This window comes from Aythya ferina (genome assembly GCF_964211825.1).
Source record: "Aythya ferina genome assembly, chromosome: 7".
NCBI lineage: Eukaryota > Metazoa > Chordata > Aves > Anseriformes > Anatidae > Aythya > Aythya ferina.
This window is the reverse complement of record NC_140302.1, coordinates 3,577,257-3,601,046: the sequence shown is the minus strand read 5'-3', so window position 1 is coordinate 3,601,046 and position 23,790 is coordinate 3,577,257. Positions and strand designations below refer to the sequence as shown.

General features: G+C 38.2%; 1 long non-coding RNA gene across 3 annotated transcripts in view; it reads right to left on the bottom strand.

Moving 5' to 3' along the window:
- The window catches only part of LOC311440068, a 599,898-nt gene that overhangs the window by 353,851 nt on the left and 222,257 nt on the right, over positions 1–23,790 (bottom strand). For all 3 annotated transcript variants that reach the window (XR_014695191.1, XR_014695192.1, XR_014695193.1), the window contains 3 exons: positions 21,795–21,912; positions 19,700–19,803; positions 19,222–19,282 (listed from right to left, as the gene is read on the bottom strand). This is a non-coding gene — a long non-coding RNA (uncharacterized lncRNA). The remainder of the gene's footprint in view (positions 1–19,221; positions 19,283–19,699; positions 19,804–21,794; positions 21,913–23,790) is intronic.

The window sequence follows — 23,790 nt, the reverse complement described above, 5'->3', positions numbered from 1 at the left end:
CATTTATACACAGAGTTGATTGCAAATAGGAAAATGTAAACAATTCAGTAATTGTTCACATACTCCAGTCAATAAATACGCGTGCATAGGAAGCATTTAACACTATATTATTACCCTAAGGTAACTGCATTGTATGAGAAGAGAAATAAGAGTCTTAAGCATTCATGTGACAAATACACTAAGACATCTCTTATAACATACATGCTGTTCAATTTTAACATTGAACATGGTAAGGATTACAATCATCTGTTCTTGTGGATCAAAATTGATTCTCTTGGAAACTCAGAGGAAAAGGAGACAATAAATTCAGAAAAATTAGAAAAGCCAAGTGACAGGAATGCTGAAATCTTACCCCACCAAGGGCAGACAGACCTCCTGAACTAAGTCAATTAAACATGAAAAAATCTGAATTAATCAACACCCCTGTTGCAGATGCTCACACGACAAACTAATGAACTTCAGTACTGAGACGTGCATTTGCTTTGTGCTTTGCAAGCAGGTATCAGCAAACCTTGTCAATGCTGGAGGATCAGAGAAAGCCATGCAAGACAAAACAAGGGTAAGAGTCTGGCCCAACCTAATACTTCATGTCTCTTCTACTACTCCCTGTGGTGGCTTTCTTATTTGTTGCAGTCACAATTATTCTAGGACTTGGAGTGAAGAGAGCACGAGTTTTTATTTGTCCAGAGTGAACCATCTATACAGACGTCCATCAGAGGACTGCACAGGTAGTAATAGGTGGCATGTCTAAACTGCTTATTGACTCAACAGTCATTTTCTCTATATTGCTCGTTGTCCTAAGTAAGTATCACACATTGAGAAAGGTGGCTGGTAAACTTTGTCATTCTCCACAGGTGGTATCAGAACTGAAGACACTGGGGGAAAGAAATAACGTATCTGCTGAAGATATTAATGATTGATGCAAAGGAAAATGAGAAGACAGTCGTAGCAAAAAAGTGGACGGATATAGGCTACTGCCCCAGAAGAAAACCCCTAAAACCTCCAAGCCAGTTCCTAACTATAGTGCCCTTGCAATGCTGTTCACAGCAGAAAAGACTGTTCAGCTTCACACTCCTGTGCATCTCCACTGATCAATTTAAACGCTGTTGGCACCTGAACAGTAGTGTTTTGCTTGCAGCAGGATCAGCTGTCTTTAAGCACGTAGTGTTTGACACAAGCATTCCGGACTGGCTGTTTTCCCACTTCACTGACCAATATTCTGACCTTATTTTTTTTACATATTTGCAATACACGCCCCCATAAAGTTTTCTAGCGATTCAAATCAGGAAGTAAAAGCTATCTCAAAAGAGGAAGAAAATCACATAATCTACTCAACAAAAAGGTAAAACTGGAGTTCTGAGTAGTAAAAAAATGATTATTCATCCTGCTTTGCTATTAAACATTTCTGATAATATGATTGAAATCAGACTGCTTTTCAGATTAACAATATTCAAATTATATATTCTTAACACAACAGTGCTTGAATTTGCATTTACACTCAAATGAGTCTTATTAATACTTAAGCCACACGCTGACATCATCATCCCAGTGCTATCTTCAAACATCCACAAAAAAAGTTCTGTTTGCTTAGATATGGATAGGACGGCAAATACCTGAGGATGCACCCAAATCTGAATGAGAAGCTAATCCTGGACAGCTCAGAAGAGAATCGGTCTGTAGGGAGCAAAACGTGGTTCAGGACAACAAAATGGATACTCCTGATGCTAACAGCCCCGTTCTGCTGGAGATAACACAATAAACTCGTAAGACTCTACTCACATCCATGTTTTTAAGTTTGTTTGTGCCTTTCAAGCAACATACAGCACATGGAACATGTCTCTAGAAAGCCTTCAAAGCAGGTTTCAGTTTTGTAAAGTTTAGAAATATTTTGTCAACTCCACTCCTTGAACTATTAGGAGCCCTGGTCAGAGCCTGTACTGACTGGATCCTGCAGATTTACCCCGCAAACGGTAGCACCTCTCCACTCCCGTAGCCCAATCCCTGCCTGGCAGTAACCCCTCAGCTGCCTCTTCCTGCTGTGCCTAATGAGCACCTTTGCTTTACGCAGCCAGAAAAGGAAAGAGAAAAGAGTGAGGAGACTCTCAAAAGGAAAGCAGGGACATTTCCTGTGTGCACGCCTTCAAAGGTGCACAGCCATCTCAGCAAGAGCTTCAGGATATTTTTCCTCCTCCTGTTGCTGCGCTGACTGATAAGAGCATTCCCAACTCTCTTCATTTCAATTCAGGCAGTGGCTCTCAGGCAAATTATTTTAAGACCATACAGGTGAGTTTGCTGAGCTTCACTTGCAAGAAGCAGAGCTGCTATGGGAACCCCAAGGACTACAAGGACAGGAAACAAGTTAAAAACACCACCACATGGAGGTGAACCATCCACTGATTTAGTGTCAGTCCTATCAGCTGTAAGTAAATAAATCCAAAGGTCACATTAATAACCTGCACTAGAGAGTATATTTAATAAGCTATACTGGAGAGTATGTCTTGTGTATTGAGGGGGTGCTTTATTAATCCAGAACTGTAACAACACTAATTTGCAAAGTCTCTATACTTTCAACTGATAGTGGTCATTACATTTCCAATTCACTCTGCCACATTTTAATTAAATTATCTTATGGTAAATATACTAAAGCCTCCATTACTTGATGGCATTTCATTTTCAGCTTTCAGCTTCTCAGGCTCGCTCATGAAAGGTAAGGTTGGAAAACAGTGCCATCTAATGCTAAAGAGCATAAAAATGGGAGGTTGAATCATTACAACATTACTGCAGTAAATTTATTTTACACCTATTTTCCACACAATTCTGCAATATTCAGTAATAGCTTAAATAAAAGCTTGAAATGCATCTGTCAAATGACAGATTTGGAAAACCACAATGCTAGTTCAAAAATATTCTTTATGGAAGTAAAAACATTTAATTCACATGACTGAAAGTGCTTGTATTTGAACATTAAAGTCCCAAACTACTGGGTTCTCTCCATGTTGTTAGCAAGCACTAGGACCTGTTCCCAATTAGACCTAATCCTGATCAGTAAATAAAAGATGACAAACAGCATGACCTGCAACTCATGACATTCAACAGTTCTAAAGAAGATGCTAAGTAATGATCTTGTATACTACAGCTCACCAAAATAGATAATTTACAGTAAAAACATGAAGATAATTTCACAGTGATTCTTGGTCAGGTTTTTATAGTATGCGCTTTTAAGCTTTCTTTCACCAAGCTTCCTTATGCAAGAAAGGCAAAATGAGCAAGATCCTAATCTACACAGAAAGAAACAGGAAGAACATCCATTTCCTAGGACAATGCTCTAGAAATCTATCAGTTTCACATCATCTGGCATGAGCCCTTCCCTCTCAGCATTTTCTCTCCAAACAGCCTCCTCAAGTTGGTTGTTGCAGAGCAGTGACATATGGACAGTTTCTTTTCCACTATCTAAACTGATCTGTTACCAGCTTCTATGCACATAAATCTTATACTGAATGACACAAAGACAGTACAGTAGCGACAAAACTGAAGAGGCTCTTTATAAGCTTTGTGAATATGAGAAACAAGAATATAAAGGAAAAGCTTTCCTCTAAGTATTTCACAATTTCACAAACCAAAATCCAGCTCAAAGTATTAGAGAAATTCAGTGAACTGAATTAATGTAATTTAATTAAGTTAGTGATGTATTAATTCACATTACATGGACAATGGAGTACTTGTATGAATTTTCAGCCATTGAACTTTTAACTCATCCCACTTCAGATGGTGGGAAAAATCTGATTTGACTTAAAAACACAAGCACTTGAAAAACATTTTCAAATACTGGACCTGTACTCGATTACTTTCCTGTCAAGTCACTAAAACATTCAAAGCTTTCCATAGGTACCATGAACTTCTGCTTCCAATCCTTCGCTTAGTCGCTATTTTTATAACAACACTCTTCTCCAAGCTGATCTGCTGTGAGATATTTTTCCAAAGACATCCTTCATTAGTATCTCAAATGTTACTTCAACTTTTTCCAGTATTTACTACAGGACTAACCCAAACAAACAAACAAAGAAAAAAAAAGATGTCTTGCCATGACTACAGCCAGAGTTTCACAACCCTGTTACACTCAATGCTTTTACACCAAATGCTAATAGTTTCACAGAGCATTAACTCATTCTTACTTAAGACTTAATCCCATCACCTTCAGCAGGTCTGCTAGGGAGATCAAGAATGGATGTGGACCAAAAAGTTTAGTGCTTTATTCAACAGCCACCTCATGCAAAGATACAGTAATTAACAGCATCGGGTTTGAATAATGTACACTTCCTTTACTAAGGTAAATGCCAACCTGGATTTAATTTTTTTTTTTTTTTTTCCTTCTTTTTTTTTTTTTAAGAATGCTCAAAGCATCACGTTGAATTAAGACTGTTACCGTAAAAACATTAAAGCTTTTGCTTTTGGCTCTAATTTTATTTTAATGAACTTCTTGCACACAAAAACTACAAAGTGGTTTGCCATCAAAAACCAAAAAGATGTTAGAAAGATCAAACACAAAGCAGACAAGCTTAAACAGTGGCTAAAAAAATGAGAATACATTCTTCAGAAAGCTGAAGGTTTGTACCAAGCAAATAGAAAGGATAGTAAGGTTCTAGCAGGCTACATACAAGAACAAAGGCCAATAAAACAGAACAAAAGAGTTTTAGGAACAACTTGTAAGAGTCGTAACACCTAGTAATTCCATCCTTTTCTAGCATTTCAGGGAGCAGAACACCTGCCTATGAATCTGTAAGAGCAATTATAGTTCAAGGAGTAAAAGGGAGTGCTCTGGGAAGATAAAGTTATTGCATCAAAAAAAAAAAAAATATATATATATATATACATATATATATATTTAATTCTTTTTCACTGTACAGCAGCTTCAAGATTCCATTACTGAATTCCCTAGTATGAGGGCTATCAGGGGATTTTTCTCTGGTGTTGCTAGAAGACACTATACGAAGTAAATGAATAAACAAAAATAGACTCTAAAGAAGTCACCAGACTCAGGTGGCATTCACCTATGAGGTCCAAAAGAAATTAATGGTGAAACTGCTGAGCAGTTAACAGAGTTGTGTAATCTCTTGCTTTAAAGTGCTTGACTACAAGGAATCTAAAAGGTCACATACACGGCATCAGTTTTGAAAAATCTGTTGCAGGAGAGGGAAGTGCAGACCAGTAATATCAGGAATCTAAGTGGTAGAAACTATAATAAACACATATGCATATGATATACTGGGAAAGGGTCAACATGGATTTTGTAAAGTCACTCTCACTAACTTACACGAATTCTCCAAAGTAGTCAGCAAACACACAGATAAGGACGAGTCAGTTGACATAATATTCCCAAGAAGCTACAAGAGAGTAAGCTGCAACAGGAGTAAGGAAGGATGCAAGGAATTATTTACATTGCTAAATAACCAAGTCACCATTTATAAATGGCTCTTAGTAAATAACCACAGTAAGTTGCAATGAAAATAAAAGTAACTTGAGTGTGTCTTTCCTCTTCTTTTTTTCTCCCCAAGTTTTATTCAATCCAGTACTTTACCATTGACGCTACATGGAGAACTTCCCACCATTACAAACCCACCTGTCCTAGCAATGGTCTTTTTGCCAAGACCACAGACTCATTTGAAGTGAACTTCTTCCACTGTCTTTCAGGTCCCCAACTTAACTGTACCTCTTTTTTTTTTTCTTTTTACAATTTCCAAAGATTTAATCCTCAAAAATACATAATCCTAATGCTCAGAGAGATTTCCAAGTGTTTGCACCAAAGCCAATCTAGGTAGAAGAGCTTGATTTGTAAGAAAACATCTACCTTTCCCCAAATGGTTCCAAACAAAACTGTCCAAAACTAAGAGCAAGTGCACATACCCTTTTTCCAAAACACAACTCTTAACAGAAACAGTAACAAAAAAAAAATGCAATTCCCCTTCATGCTTCCATACCAGCCTGCTTGCCTGGATGGATACAGAAACACCTACCTCCAAGTCAGCAGAATGCACTCACCTTTTCCTTTTGAGTTAATGAAATGGTCACAGGACAGGGAACTTGAGCAATGTCACCACAGCAAAATACTACATAAAAGATAGGAAAGAGGGGAAGCTTTCTGTTTCTCTCAAATATTCTGCGATAGCATGACTAGGCAAATTAATAATGGTGTTAATCAACGTCTGTTTATTTTCCAATCACACAAGTTGGGCTTAGCTCCTGAGCAGCATTACCTAAGAGAGTAAGATGAATGAAGTGGTCTTCACAGGTAGCAAAGGCAGCTTTACGCTACTCGCTGCTGCACAGCTTGTATTTAACAATACACTTTGCAGTATGAAAATACACATTAACACTGAACTTTCATGTAAGTTCTCTACACTACAAAATGTATGCAGGTTTGCCCTTCTGTCTATAGAAGGAATCTAGTGTACGTTGTTCTGGCAGCTCGTGGCAATTTTAAAATGGATTACTTCTGATATACCATGTTCCATTACAAATCATTAAGAGGAAGAATGTTTTGATTATGTTTGTCAGAATTTACAGGCTCTCTGATGAGGCAGATAAAACACTGATGTAATACACTGCAGCGATTAGGCAGAAAAGAACACTTTGTTCCCCTTAAATGAATGTACCTGGCCATATCCTATTGCTGACATGAGAATTTACAAAACCATATATCCAACACTATCACAGTATCAGGAAAAGATAAGTACGAAGTCCAGCAAATCCATAACCAGCATGATTATTTAACTTGCTTTTTTCCATAGCTTGATCCATCCATTATCAAGAACAGCTTCAATCCTCATTATTCAGCTATGTTACGATTGTTCTAGCTCAATGTGCACACAATGGGATACACATGGTATATCCCCAAAAATTAATGAACCGCATATGCTACAGCCACTTAAAAAATATGCCAAGAGATCACATTATACTACTGCAGTCTGAACCTCAAAGACATCATAAGGCCTGTTTCCAACTTGCCCCTCTAATTGTTTCTTTATGATCTACTCTGAAGAGATTATTTCAACTCCAGGACTAAGGAAGAGCTGGAAGGTTGAAGAGGATGGAATTTCAGCCTCTGCTCTGTTTCTTTCCCAGTTAAAAGGAAATAAAAGCCTTGAATTTTAGTGAGCAACAATTTTCTTTCAAGAAAGTATTTCACAATCTGGTAAAAACTGGAATAAAAAGTGTTCTGAGTAAGTATAATTGATATCTCTGCAATCAAAAGCAAGACTGCTCATCAGAACACACAGAGCTCTGCAGATGACTGTCTAACAATTTCATGTGACATGGTCACTTCACGATATTCACTCATTTGTATTTAATTCTTTGCAGTATGAATCCTTTGCTGGTAACTAACGCTTTCTGCATTTTCTCACCCAGTTCTAGAATCTCCTCTGGGAGACCACAGTGCTCGTTTCACCCAGCGATGGCTGTCCCACAGCTGCTCAGAGTTCAGAGGACTCACTATGCTTTTGCTGTTATGCACATCGCATTATTATTCTGATGATCAAAGCATACTCTTCACATCTTTAAAGCAGAAGCCCTCAGCCATCCTGCTAACACCACCAGTGTGACCAAGCAAAATCAGATGTGGATTAAAAGTGCGAGGCAGAAAGGATTAGGATCATTAGCCCACGTCTCCCCCACTGTCCCTCAGCACTAACTCACACATTCCCAAAGGCAGCTTTCCCCGAATTTTATAACCCAATGGATAGGACACAGATGTTACACTTGCACATCAGGTCCCACAGCAGAGAAGCTGAAGCACTGCCTGCTGCTGAGAAACCTGCACCTCTCCTCAGTCCAGAGCTGGGGGTCTGCCCTTCTCACATCGGCCTGCATGACTCCAGTGTTTCCCATCCTGGGATGCAGCCAGCCTCCCCTCGTTTACATCACAGCAGCCTCCAACTCCGACCTTTTCTCAAAGCTGTCATATTCATTTTGATAATTACATGTACATAAGCAGCAGCAAAGCCCTTCACAAATCACATTTTACTTCACAGTGAATCTGCTCATCCTCCTCACAAGTCCCTAGCTCTGAACAGCCAGCTAAGGCACAAATGACGCACCTGAAACCAGGTTTCCAGCATTAAAGAAACCAGCATTAAATCAGAAAGCAGTATCCTTTTTCAGTGTGTCGAACCTGTATTATTAACCAAGTGCAACACATGATTGACTTCTAATACCCAAGTACATTGTTCTCACTATCTGAAGCAGTTATTAGTTAAAGCTAAAAATGGTCATTGCAAATTAGTCATGAGAAACCAATCATAAAGAAATTCACGCACTGTACTGATTTCATGCTCACAGTACACTGCTTTGCTTTCTCAGAGGCTACTTATTTCAGTCTTGACAAGACTGCACTGTCCGAAAGAACTGGAATGAAAAGCAGTTCTTGTGCTATGTTCCTTGAAGTTCAGAAGTAGCAAGAGAACAGGCACAGCTCAAACAGCAAGCTGAGAATTTTGACTCTCAACCTACAAAGAAAAATATTTATTACTTCTTAGGATATTAGACAACTGAAGAGGAGAAATAAAAAAGCAGTTAAGCAACAGGTAGATGATACTACACCGTTCAGCCAAGACAACACTAGGATTACAGTGCCTGTTACTTTACTCCAGTAAAACCATCTCTGTACCATCTTTTCTCTTTCATTTCATGTGAACTCAGAGAGTATTACACTGCAGAAATGCACATGGACTTGCAGAAAGCCCCTGTAGCAGCAGGTGCTGATACTAAATTGACAGCAAACTGTTTAACTTGCTCAGATTAATTATTGTCATGAATTCAGAACCCCAGTATCCAAGCTGCACTGTAAGTGTTCAGCATCTCTTGTGTTCTAGGCTGGTCAGCTTCCTCTGGTCTCTCCTCCCTTTTATGGAAAGAGATTTCTACTGCATTTAATAAGCCTCATATCCTCAACCAAAGCAGTTACTGCTTTATGCAAATTTCCATAGCAAATGATTTCTAGGACCAACGTATCATCTTAATATAACTACATGGCAAAAAGCAAAATGTATTCTTGCTAGTTTTACCGACTGCAGAAGTGATTAGGTCCTATCTCAGCTCATTATAACAGTGATGATTCAGTTCCAGTCAGAAAGGCAGCAAATTCTTTCAACAGGAATTCAGCTCAGTGGTTAACAGAAAGAGAAGTTTGAACCCAGTCTGAAACTTTTTGTCCTTTCAGCCTCATACTTGTGTCCCAGAATTTAAGCCTTGATAGGTCTCATGCAGAAATACCAAGAATAGACAGACAGACAGTTAACTCCACTTTGCAGCACTATCTTCACCTTATTTGGTCCTCTTCCTCATTAAAATGTTCATCAGAACCCATATATGGGAGCTGAACAGTGAATTAAGTTTGTTCCATGACAGCAGGTAACTAAATACCTGCAAACAAAACTTTGGATTTGGTATTAGTGCTATCTCCACCACAACCTCAAGAGAACATGCTGCTCATTTTGGCCATTAAAACTACCAGTGCCAGTTCCTTTTTCAAAGGATGCAGTTATTCCTCAGATGTACTGTGATCAAAATTCATCAGGCAGCCTCTTTGCTATTCTAAGAAAAGAGCTGCAGTCACAGTTTTATCATACTTCAGTGTTTTTTTTTTTTGTTGTTTTGTTTTGTTGTTGTTTTGTTTTGTTTTTAAAGACTCCTTGCAGCTCTCCAGCCTGTAGTCAAGAGTCCCTTTTATCCCTTCACTGAGAGAAAAGCCCAATCAGAGTTCCTGGTCTCCACCCCAGCATCCTCATGCTATTATCCACAGGAAAATCTCATCGTAGTAAGATACTTCCCTACCTTTGAACTGGATCAGTTCACTGCCATCTTTCACCAGACACACTCACAAGCTTATGTGATCTTACACAAAGAAAGAGAGGACAGCAACTAGCAAGCGTAACACCACTTCTGTTTCAACAGCCTTCTACTTCGCCACAGTAAGAACTAACTGTCTAATCAGTGCTTAAAGGTCTAGTTCTGCAGACTGGGATGTTGCCCTTGCCATTTTCAGGGAACGTTCTGCAAGAAATTATTGCTTATTCAGCTGAATAAAAACCTCTCCACATTCACTGATAGGGGACAGGGGACTCAAAAGCAATGGGAGAAGCAATCCTAAGACACACCCTCGGTACATTTTTAGCACAGCCAGGACATGTGGGTGAAACAAACAGTGGACACAACATAAGCCAAACCCTCGTTCAGATGCCAGCAAGAAAAGCTGTTAGTCTTACTTTAGATGCACCCGTCTGCTACCGGGTGTTCAGCAAGCACAGCTGATCTCACTGCTTCACAATGTGAAGAAGCAAAAAGGAATCTATGTTTCTGGCAAGTATCAGTGGGGACACATCCATGGCATCCAAAATCCTAAACAAGAAGTTTATGTAGTTGCTCTTGGGACAGAGGAGTATGGGGGACACTAGCTGATGGTGCCTACTCTAGAGCTAAATGCAGACTGGGAACACCACCTTGCTCCTTATCAATTTCCCCTTAGTTCTATGATTGGGTTGAGGTATTCCTCACATCTAGATTGGACTTTGAAAGGAAAAACAAAATAAAACAAACAAAAAGAAGCACCCCAACAGATCCCTTCTGGAATTTCAGAGGTCAAGCCCAGGTATGCAGCTAATTCATGGATACTGTACAGCAACTGTCTGAGGCTGTGACAACTCAGAAAGAAACATCCTTATATGATACTAACTGGAGACCCACTAACCTCTTCATTTCAACGGTATCACCACCTAGAGTGATTTACTGTACCTCCAGATCCTCTTTAAAAATGCTGCTAAAGCCTCAGGCAAAAATCACTTCTGTTGTCTCTTCTATTTTTGTTGCATTCAACCCCACACAGCTAAGCTAGCTACGCAAGGTCTGACGGGTCAAGAAAAAAATATATACATATCTCCAACCCTGTTGTTATTTTGCAAATACCCACTTCAAAAATTGTTTCCTGCATTTCTTTCAAAGATACAGTCTGCTTTGCTCCAGAGCCATAAGCAGTCACAGTGGTAGGCAGATACAAGGAAAGACAGACCTGAACGATGATGTCAGGAAACTGCCAATAAGCCAAGCACATGCTCAATAAAGAAACATGTCTAAAAATACTTTTAGTGTGGCTCAAAAATCTTTCATCAATAGAGCCCCTAAAACTAACACAGATTCATTCAGTATCCTGATACAGGATTCAGGTAATCACACTGCAGATCATTTTAGCAAAACAAAGATTTACTGAAAACCCCTTCACCAATTATGCAGTCGGTCTGTAAATTGATTCGAGTAGCAACAGCATCAAAAATTTTGCTGCAATATGTTTTATTGTAGCTGTAATAGTGTAAGTGCATAGGCAAAAAACGAAGTGTCTTCTATAGAATTTCTTTCACTAGGCCAACTGCTATTCTTGGAAAAGACAGTATTTTAGACAGAGGCCCTTTTTCACGTCAGAAGTAGAAGCAGCAGTTTCAAAACAAACATGAGTATAAAAGAACTGGTCAGACATTAGGTACCTATCTAGTAGATCATCTTTAAATTAAAAAAAAAAATTATTATTTAGGAAAAAAGAAAATCTAACTCTGATCGTGCAGGACAGATACTTCTTAAAGAGAAATGTAAAACTGTAACGTGAGTTCAGATACAACAACCAACCACATTACCTCAGTTTTGAGCACAGGACATAAAAATGAAAATGTGTTTTCGGTTGCAACCACATTCCTTTCCACCTGGGAAATTTGATATGAGCAGTAATTTTAAAACCATTCCAAAACTCTGCATAAATGATACCCTTGCACGACACTTTAGCTACAAGTAAACAACTTACCTATTCTAACTCAGAGCAAAACACCATTTACATTTTCATCTACTTCAGACAGGTAAATTTACCCACTTAGCAGTCTGTTGCTAGAACATCAGTGGCTAGCAAGTTCTACCTGAGAGGATATACTGGGCCTTCAATTCTTCGTCCTTTTCTTCTCATCTACATCAACTGTAAGCAAACCTCTGGCTTTTCACAAACAAATATCCTTTTGCTAAGGAATCACTGACTTGTATAAAGTAAGAAACCCACCTACTGTCAGCTAATAGTCACTGCTGTATTTGAGAGCATGTATTTACAAAATGAACTAAGGTGTATGTGGATTTTACTTCCACTCTAACAATGAGGGTGACTTCCTGTACAACACCTTGGCAACATTAGGGAAGTATCAGTATCTCTTTATCTTTTTATTCTATCACTTTAATGATATTGAAGAATCAGTTGAGGTTAACAAAGTTGCACCATGCACTTAATTCAAATCAATTAAGGCAGCAAATCAATTAAGTCTTTTCACTCTTGCAAACCCGAAAAAAAAAAACCTTTGCAGAAGTTTAACTGCTGTCTGCCAGCTCTCTGCCAGCGTGCAGAACCTACGGTGTGTGTCTCTTTGTGTAAAGTATTATAAAGAGCCACACAACACAACAGCCATAGTTCTGCAGTGACTGCTCTACTTAGACACACACTGATGGGAAGTGTCAACATCTCTGCATGAGCACAAGCTAACAATCTGGACACCACAATATGCAGAGCAAATTCTATATCCATGTACCTTTTGGCTGGTTTATATTTTCTTGTATTTTATCAAGAGACAGCTGAGGTGATCAGAGAGACAAAGGAGCAGCAGAGTAAATTCACAATGTCAAAACGAGCAGAACTTGAGGAGACCAACTTTGAGACATTGCACCATACTGTACATGATGACTGCTTTGAACTGAAACATTTTATATGAATTTTCAGTGAATTCTAATTTACATTACCAAATGCCTATGATCTGGGATGTTCTGTGATTAGGTGTGTTTCCACCATCACCCCCATTTTTCTCCTTGACATGCACTGCAGCGAAATGCATTCTTCCTTCTCTTGGTAATAAGATATGTACTTGATTTTAAATTAACAAAAGCAATACTTTTTTTTGCCATTGTTACTTTTAGTAACGCAAATCAGGCCAGCTGGAAATGTTATTTCTACCCTGGAGAGTCTTGTGCAATGTTTTAAATTGTAAAGGGAAATAAGCGATTCTAGCTTTATGATAACACAATTCACAGTGACTTCTGCTATTATTTGTCTGGGAATTGCTGCACATTGCAGACTAACGTAAACGTCTATGAGCATCTTGAGAAAAATATGCATTTAGAAGTTTATTTAGGTAAAAGATTACATTGAGAAGAAGATATTAGCATATGCTAAGGAGAATAGAGCCAAGTCTCCACCATGGCTTCACTTTTCTCAGGTACACGTGGAAGAATGACTGTAAAATTCCTACTTCCAAATGAATGCAGTCTTAGACTTCACATTCCAGTCAGGTCGAATACACTGCAACATGTGCCATGCCAAAACAAATTCATAAGCTTCTTCATTAACACAGGTTTAATTTGGTAGGTCCTTCTCATCAAAACATTTCTCACAGCATTTTGAATTCATATGAATATTCACCTCATTGATCCATTTTTAGGCACTTCTGAACCTTAGCTTCCGGAACAACTTATGTGACTAAGATGAAAAAATATGAATTCCAAAAAAGCACCTTGGTCACAGTGTTTCATCTAAGTGACTGGTGTGCAATTCTCCCAAGTTGAACAGAGAGATCATGAAAAAGTATAGCACCACAGCACTCAACGCACTGAAAATACCACACTAGCATGATACACCTCATCTACAGGAGCATTCTCAGTTGCTTCTCTTACCCCACACTATCTGCAAGGCACACTGAAGATTTCTCAGAACCTGATACACTACCAACCCCTACAAGAAAACAAAACCTCACGAGTTTTCATGTATCAAAAATGCAAGTAGCCTCCCACCCTATATGGACCCCTCCATGCTGAACTCCCACTTTTTCCTGCATGAAAATTGTATTTAACCTAGCCCATCAGAGCACAGAGCATACACTAATGTCACTGGGACTTGAGCACAAGGATGGACAAACTGAGCAGAATGAAGTGTGTTGCTGAATATACTGAAGCCTACGGAACTTGCTGAAGCAGTGCTGGAATTTGTCATTTGAAATGATGAATGGGAATTTATGACCAAAGTATGTTGAGGGTAGCTAGCTCTTCTAGCACTATAAAATTTATTTGTAAGGGTTTCTATATATTGCACACAAAGTTCACTTACTCTGAATCTGTGACTTTTTTTCAGAAAGTTACGAGCTGGCACAAATCTTTGTCAGAATCACTTCTCAATAAATGAAGACAGTTCTTCTTGGACAACATGACTGATAAATAACTTCAACTATTACTTATAAGAAAAATTCTGAACTCAGTTCAACAATATTCAGTCAAAAAAAATGAACTTCAAGGGACAAGGAGTATGTGTCATGAGGAGTTTTGTGTCTGTGTTCATTGTTAGTTCAGTTTAATTCTTAAAACAGATGCTACAAATTTAGGATAAGCAACTCTAGGGAAGTTTGGTAAGTCTAAAGGAGTAATGCAGAATTCTTGTGCTTGATTTTTTCATGAATGATTTTTTCATTCTAGTAGTGAACATTTTTTAAAACAGCCAAGTTTCCTTCCTGTTGTTACACTTCAGAAACAGTTCTGTATGTTACTATACAGAACCAGGGTTATTCCATCATCAGCAAGAGTGAAACTTAAGCTGAGAGAAGGTTTTTAACACTACATTATATTACTAACAGGTTCTACTTACATTTCTTCGTTTCCACGTGAAATAAAGATACATATGTGAACAGCTTACTTTGAATAATCACTCTTAAAGAGAAGAATTTACATGTAGTTGCATCTTGTAATAGACATTATACATACCACATTTCTGTTAGCTCTTTTCTTTAGTTATAATTCCCAAATAAGGAAAATAATGCATAAGTAGTATGGACAAACTATTAGGATAAGTCTTGTCTTCCAACAAAGCTTGCAAGAAGCAATCGAAGAGTGTGTAGTAGGAGTTCATCTTGCAGTAGGAACTGGTATGCAGTGCATATGAAGGCATTACATTGATGAAGTTTCTTCACACAGCAGTGTTGACCTACTAGTTCTGCAGAAATAGCAGTAAACTGCTGTACAAGAAACGTTCTTCTGTGAGGTATACATAAAGAAGTGGACCAGTGCACTGTAAAAACTTAAATTCATTCCTGTATTCAATTTGAACCTTATGTATTTGAGTACCAGCTGTTTATATAAAAGTTAGCCTTTTTACTTTGCATGTTGCTTCCTCCACCAAAACACGAATTACTGCCCTCTTGAAAGAGTTAAGCTAACTGCTCTGACTGAAAGTGAGGATATTTTTTCATAAAATTGTAGATTCCTCCCTAATCACCCAAACATACAAACACGATTTCCAGTTTGTTTGTTTTTGTTACCAAGTCCAGCTCTAAGAAAATCAAGCTCTCATTCACAGTGTCTCTGTGCTTAAGTAATAATTTATTCTTTCACCTTGAGTAAAAATTAGAATAAGCAATTCTTAGTTTATGTATTTGCAGAAAATACAGTATCAATAGAAACATCTGAGAAAAGGACTATGAGACAAAAGTGCTAAGTGTGCTTTGTCACAGTTCAAACAGAAAAGGATGAAGAGCCCACACCCTAAATTGCTTATAGTTCATAAAATAAAGAGTAGAGATTAAAGTACCACACAGCAGGCAGATACAGTCAGGGCAGCTGTATTTGTGCTTTTTAAGAAAATAAGTTACAATTGTTTCTTAAGGGATCTAGATTAAAAAATAAATAAATAAAGTCCCTATTCTGAATGAATGTAACAGTTTTCCCTGAGTGGAAGCCTAGTAAATATAAAACAGTGTATTTCCACACGTTTAACAGCCATGTTCTTGTGGAACACTGGAATATGGAAAAAGCCAACAGGAATCAGTTTAGGAAAGCTGTCCTATGTAATGGATTCAATGGGGAAGAAGGAAGGAGTTCTGTGAGGGAGCAAAGTGGGCAGACAGAGCTCAAACTTTTACTATTGCAAAGACGACAGAGAAATAAGATAGGAAAGAAAAGGAGATGGCAGAGACAGCAGTACAAACTCTTGAAGTCAGCAAGAAGCTTGAAAACCGTATCCTCTTATCACTCTGTTCTGTTTCTCTGCAGCTCAGTTCCTTAATTTATTCTAGTCTGACACTTTGCAACTTCACAGTCTTCTAGAACCAATCAACAAGTCTATGGCTCAGGATTAGAGCTAAATGGTGGTTTGTCAGATTGCCAGAATGACTCCTTAAAAGAAATATATTATTATAATTTTAGCAAGTCCATTAATGTCACAGTCTAAAGCAAGTACAATGGGCATTAATTTTCCTGTGTCATTCTTAGGTATATGCACTCTCAGGATGAATGACAAACTACTGCTGTAACCATTTTATTTCACTTTTTTCACTTTAGAAACTTCCTCCCAGTGTAGTTTACACAGACCCAACACACACAGATGCACAAATTGTTCTAGTTCTTCCCTGCTTTGTAGTAATATGCAGAAGCCTCAACTGAGATTAGGGTGCCAGTGTGCTGTGCTTGAGTACCAAGATACAATCCTTACCTCCAAGAGCTCACAGGTTAAAGAGCCAAGACAAGCAGCTAATAGGAGAAAAAAATGAGAAAGCTGAAGATTAAGTAACTTGCCTCCAGTCACAGAGCCCCCTATCTCTTCCTCCCTCCTTAATAGGTCACATTTCCTCTCCCTTTTGGCTGAACTTTTGTCTCTACCTTTTCTCCTCAGTTAGTCAAAAATAAATCATTCTCTAACTCTCAGGTGAAGATTGCTGTTCCCATGTGATAACATTAAACAGATAAAATCTTACATACACTACCATCTTAAAAATACTATGAAGTTTGGCAAGATGCAAGTATTTCTACTAAGAATGTTGCTACTGTGATTTTTCTCCTCATGTACTTAGAATAGCTTTACCTTCTGATACTGCTATAATTTGTCTCTCTCTCAGCCTGCCCATTGTAAGGACTTAATTTTTGCAATCTAAAACTTCAGATGTAAAGAAATTCTGTTTTCAGATTAGTTGCAACATCAGCTCCTATGTCCCAAAAGTATTTTGAATTTGTGGAGTTTACTGCGAACAGGTAACAAATTTAGTAGCATAATGGAGAACTGTGAATTCACGCTGTTAGCTAATGAATTTTGTACTTGCTCAGCACTTTTGCATACAAGACTGGATTTCACAAACCCATCCAAATTACTTGAAGCCTGAAAAGTTCTAGCTGAACAAGTGACTTGTCCTAGATTTAAAAAGCAAAACAAAACACTGTGGTCTTGGTATTAACTAGCCTAAATTACTGCATTGAATAAAGTTCAGTGACCTGATTTCTGGAAGCAACAGATACTGCTCCTATTGACCAAAAACAGATTTGTAAATTGACATCTTTTAGCAAAGGCTGTCCACCACTCAATTACCTCAAATCAGTTTGTCAAAGAGTGTTCTTTGACTATCTTCTGTTAATTACAGTATAACCTCCAAAGTAGTAAATAGCATAGCTTTACTGAATAAGCCTTTACTAAAAACCCTTGGTTACTCTTTGAACTCCAAACCTTAAATCTACATTCTTCTGGTTACATTTTCTTTGTTTAAAGGGTACAACGCGCAGACTGTGTAACTGTCTGCTGTATATTTTTAAACCATTCATGAAACAACAACAGAAGTAAACCATACAATGATTACTAAGGAAATGAAAAGGGTACATAACCATTGCAAATGAAGAAATATCAACAGCGGATTTCTTTCAGTTGTCCAAATTGTTGGCGCTCATCTCCCACAACAGAATTGTATCCCTTGAATTTATGTGAAGAGGGTCACTTTTTTCCCCCATCAGTCTGCTTTTCAACTTTTTCTCACACCAAAATCCAGTAGCAGTGCAAGCAGACATTAAGTTAGTTGATAGCCATTAGAAAACGGGCTGAAACACGGACAAGCAATACAACCAAAACACAGCACCACAGTACAGTAACAGAAGCATTTGAGCCGTCTAAAACTACACATAATTGAACCCCTACTACCAGTTTAAGCTTATATGGTCTCAAGTGCCTCATGTTAACGCATCAGGAATTAGACAATATAGAACAAGCACTACACGTGACTTGTAAGCTCCTGGAAGATAAAGGTAGCGTAAAAATGTTCCCACAAGTAGAAACTGAGTGCTGCACACCATATTGTGGTTTTTAGCACTTTTAGCACTGTGTTTCTATAGGATATGTGGGAGGATGTGCAGCAGTCCTTTGCTGCAAGCTGTTTTTCAGTCTTCAGTGTAACTTAACAGAAATACCCCAAACGAAACAAATCCTCTCCACTGAGAGAGGAAGGAGAATATGCTCTACCAGTAGTGGACGTTAGCACAAGTAGATAAACATTTCAGAAAAATTTATGACTTCTCTTCCATGCGTTGGAAAAAAAAAAAAAAAAAAAAAAAAAAAAAAAAAAAAAACATGAAGAAAAACCACCACACACAGCAAGGACTGAAGTACAACCAGCCGAAAACTCCCTTTGCAAGCCAAATAGTCATGCCGTTTTTCTGGCAAAGTGATATTCATGCAACTACAACAAAGACGATTCATCTTCCATTTTAATTAATCCACATGCCGAGTAATGTTGTAACTCAGTAACTTACCTTTTAGGCGGAAACTACAGTGAAAAGCATCTAATGTGTGAACTAGAAGCCTCCGAAACACAAAATGTTTCCTGAAGGCATGTTAAAAAGCAGTAAGACTCTTTCCACTAATTTCAATTCTGCCAGACAAGAAGATTCAAGACTTCTGCTTGCCTAAGTATTTTCAAAATCTGCACATTGCTTTAAATATTCAATTAACTTACTTTCTCCAACTTTCAAATTAGATTTTGACCCAGGTACTGGTTACACTCAAAAATTCATTATGGTGAAAAGTTACATTGCTATACCACAGACACATAAAACTATTTCTTACCTGTTTTAGGGCACACAAACTGAAGTCTCAAACAGACTTTTTTTTTTTTCTTTTGGGGGGGGGGGGGGGGGGGATTTTGGGTAATTGGAAGCTATTCATAAATTTGCATATAAATTTATTCAATGCTATACGTGTCGTGTCTAACATTTATCCACCTCAAAGTTTCTGTCAAAGAATTCAGTAAAACAAGTAGACAATCTCTCAGCTTAGTACTGCCATAACAAAACCATGCATCAATTTTTATCTAAACAAATGTTTCACATCTAGAGTAACAGAGGGAAAGACAAGCCTCTTACCCTCAGAGCAGGTGCCAGTTCTGATAAAGGCCTGAAACTCCTGCAAACATTTTTCTATCACCTGTAAGAAATACAAAAATATCTGATGAGGCAGGATGAGACATATTTTCCACTATTTATTTAGAAAGGGCATACACACTTATCACCAGTACTATTTAAGACCAAGTACTCCATTCACACTGTAACAGTACTACTAGCCTTTAAAAAAATAAAGCACCTTTTGTCATTGAATCAGATGTCCAAAAAAAATCAAAAATTACAAAAAACACATAATGTGAATCATTCTGAAAACAGATTGAAAAACTAACTTATTTCCACAGACCTCTATTTTTAATTATTTTTTTAATTATTTTTCCTGACTATGTAATAATTTAAACAAACCACAATCCAGTTATATTTTCATAAACAAAGAATTAAGGGATGGTAATGTAATTAATGCCAAGCAGGGTATGTTTATAGAAAATGCATCTTGACTAACCTGATGAGATTAAAAGTTTGTCTCGAAAAGATAATAGCTTGATGAAGTTGGAATTTTATGTGGCTATATTAGACTTGGTACTTCCTGAAATGTTGACTGAGAACCTAGAATGCAACAAAGTCAATATGTCATGTGTTAAACAAATTAAAAGCTGATTAACTGACAAATCTCAGTTGAAAGTCTAAGCAGAAAATCCTCATCAGGGGAGCAGAATTTTTAATAGATTTCTACAGGCTCTACAGGCTTTAATTTATTTTTTATGATTAACCACCTGAAGGGAAAAAATAACAAGTAAAATCCAAAGATGAAGAGACATGGAAAATGTTAAGAAGCAGGGCATGGCACAGATGCACAAGAACAAGTATCAGTGGAACCCAGTGCAAGGAGCACTTTAAAAACAGGCAAACATTTTGGCACACTGAACACAAGGAAAATGATGCTTCCTGCATCACTGCTTCCTGGGAGGAGAGTGGGAGCTCTGAGGCGTGTAGCTTATTTGCTGTACTTTGTTTTCTCATAGAAAATCAACCCCAGTTCTTTAATAAGCATCCATTTAAATGGTTACCACATGTGTGTCTGAAGATATATCTGTGTAAAAATATTCTTCCTCTGGCTAACAAATACACAATGAGAAAGCAGAACACTTACACAGTAGGATTAACAGTGCCATGAAGATTTGTGGTTTTTTTTGTTTGTGTTTTTCTTTCCTTAACCCATCCACGTTCCTGCCCTTAACGAGGAAACAAATGAAATGCTAATGTTGTGAGACTTCAACCAGCACAACCTGATCAGCAACACCCAGCAATTCCTTCTCTTCAACTGTATTCTTGAGGGCTAGGAAGTCCTATTTATAAAAAGATACATCTGTGAAGGTAACCTCTTAAGTTAGAATCAGCTACTTTATTCTCAAGATACTGATGTAATTCAAGTATTAATATTCTGTCCTGCTATTACACTTTTCTGTGAATTATCTAGTTTGAACACAACCACAGTCAACATTTTACATGTCTCTAATATGAAGTTCATATAAAAATAATGGTTCACAACACAGACTAAAAAGTAAAAACACCACTTTGGTGCTACGTAGACTAACTTCCAGTGGAACGGTTAGACTGAATAGGAAACCACATGAATGTACACTGCTTTGCCTCATCAGGCTCAAAAACAATGTTCTTCGCATACTTAGTTTTAAGCATCACAGCCATTTTTTAAACTGAAGTCATATCATGATAGGATAGATAACATTTACTAGTAGAGAAAGTACTATAGTTCTAAAAGCAAATATTATTTTTGCTGATGATAGCCAATAATCTGGACTAAAAACTTCTGAAAGTTAATGATGGTCATTTATTGCACCAGGACAGTTTCAAATAATGAATCCTATCATCATACTAGTCTCAGACTACAACCCACCACTTGCTTCACAAGCACGGTTCCCAGGAATGAGTTTCATCAGCAATATAGATACAAAAAAATATATATTAAAAATACTTTTCTGTCTCCATTTAGGGAAAGATTGATACTTTTGAGAAAATTTGTGAAAAATACCTTTTGATATAGTACCATGTCTTCCATTAAATGCTGTAAGAACCCCAAGCCAGCACTTCTTTTACTTTAGAACTATCAGCTGGTGCATCTGAAAGCTCTAGTGAAACGATCATCACAGAGAAACTGCAAGCTTGCTTAAATAACATATCAAAGACAGCATCTACTCCTAGATGTCATGAATTAAGATAAACACTTCTGACAGATTCAAATAATCCAAATAAAAAAATGCTTCTATCCATTGATCAAGCTTCCCTTCCTTAATTGTTAGATATTCGTGAAGCTATTTGTCTTTCAGGTGTCAAGAAACATACATCATTAAGAGCAGGCTAGACCAAAACTCTTCATTTAACAAACAAGGTAAAAAGGTGTAGGTGGAGAAATACATCTAGCTCTTATTACATATCCAAAGATGTCAAGAGAAAGTAAATTTGTTTTGTCTCATTTGCCAGTCACATTTAAATTACTTTTCAGCAAAATCCAAGATTATGATCTTCAGTGAAAAAAAAAACCAGAGGTGTTAGATAAACAAATACTTTCATGAACTCACTCTAAGTTTATAGGCAAAGACAGCCATCAGGGTAAGATTATTTTCATTCTCCAGCAGCTTGCTTCCACCTTGTGTACCATGCTGGGAGGGAGCAGCGGATGTCAGATGTGAAACAGTCCTGTGAGATAATTTTCTGAAATGAAAACCAGTACATCTTCATGTTGGATATAACCCTCCCCAACTGCTGCCAAAACATGGCCTCCCCTTCCTGTCCTCTGTCTTAAACCATGTGTTTACAGCCCTCCTCGTGCCTTGGATCGAGTGAACACACTGATCTGACACAAAAAGCAAACCCAAATATCATAAACATCTCCCCATCACCTTTCTGCTATAAGGACACGTCAGTCCTCTTTCAAAATTTATTGAGGGATCCACAGACACTTCCATTTCTGTAACTACCTTTCCTAATCCAGCCCTCGCACATGGATAATCCATGAAGTTCAAATGAATGACAACATTCAAACCTGGTATTAAATAGCACATGATAAAAACACAGCTGCAGTGGTGATGTCTAATATTTCACCATCTCCTGTGGTAAATTATTCCCTGTAAGTAACTGAGAAGTAATTATCATAAAGTTATTGGGTTATCAGACTTCTAACAATGTTATAATCGCTTTCATTATACAATTGATTTATCACAAATGCTCATTTTACAAATATTATTGACCTCCTGCCTCTGCTGTAATATAATTAAAGTTTCAGTTCTGTTTAACACATTGGCCTCCTGTGCTGCTGAAGACTGATAGAAGCCACAAAGTATCTGCAGCGTAACATTTTGGTTCAGCAACAGTATGCGACCTAGGGCAATTATTTTGCTGCCTGTTCTCTGAAATCCTTCTTTCTCTATACTTTATTTTAATACCCTACTCTGTTTATTTAGCCAAGCTTCATTCACCCCAATCACATTCTATGTCTCTTCAAGCACAAAACTTTTATTTGCTGCTCTGCAGTTTCCCTTTGTATGCTTGCTACATTCATACAAAACACAAATCATTTTCTCGTTTTCTTCGCCTGATTTTTTTCTTCTTGATAAAATAATGGTGCAATTAATTCATTCCAAATTTTTCTGATTGTTCAACTTGTGCTCCTCTACACAATTATTTTTCCCATTCATCTCTCTGGATATTTTGCCAAATCTGATAGTTCAGAAGAACAGTCAGAAGGAAGAGCAAGTAGGCCCTCAATCCTAACTCAGCAGCCCTCCCAACCAAATGCAAGCTAGGTAGATTTACTACTGCATTATCTTCAACAAGCTGTTGCTTTCAAATGATGCAAGAGCTTCATGAGTAACCTTCAGAAAATGAGAGCCATAAAATCTAGTATTCTTAATATGCTTATTCATCAAAGTTGGTACTTCCATAAAAATCTACCCAAGACCCAACTTTTCTTTCTTTTCTCATCTTGAATTGCTTTCAAATTTAATTGCTGGAAGCTAAAGTGCCTGCTAGCAACAGGAGGCTAACAGTTTGTTTGGGGTTTAACTGGCAAGAGTTTGGCTGAAGGAGTGGTCTCTGTGAGCAGAGCCCAGCAGCTGCCCCATGTCAGATCAGAGCCAGCTCCAGCCGACTCCAAAAGGGACCCACCGCTGTCCAGAGCCAAGCCACATGTGACGCTGGTTGGGCCTCTTGGAGAGCAGATCCAAGGGGGGGGGGAAATAAAAAAAGCAGCTGGGAGAGAGAGGTGAGAATACATGAAAGAAGCAACCCCACAGACCCCAAGGGCACTGCAGCAGGAGGGCAGGAGGTGCTCCAGGCAGGCAGCAGCAGTTCCCCTGCAGCCTGTGGAGAGGCCCCTGGTGGAGCAGGCTGTCCCCCTGCAGCCCGTGGGTCCCACATGGAGCAGATCTCCACGCTGCAGCCTGTGGAGGAGCCCCCGGTGGAGCAGGTGGATGTGGCCTGGAGGAGAGCCCCCGCAGGAGCAGGCCCCGGACTGGAGCTGCAGCCCGTGGAGAGGAGCCAGCAGGGGGGCTGGGGGGAGCTGCTGCCCATGGGGGA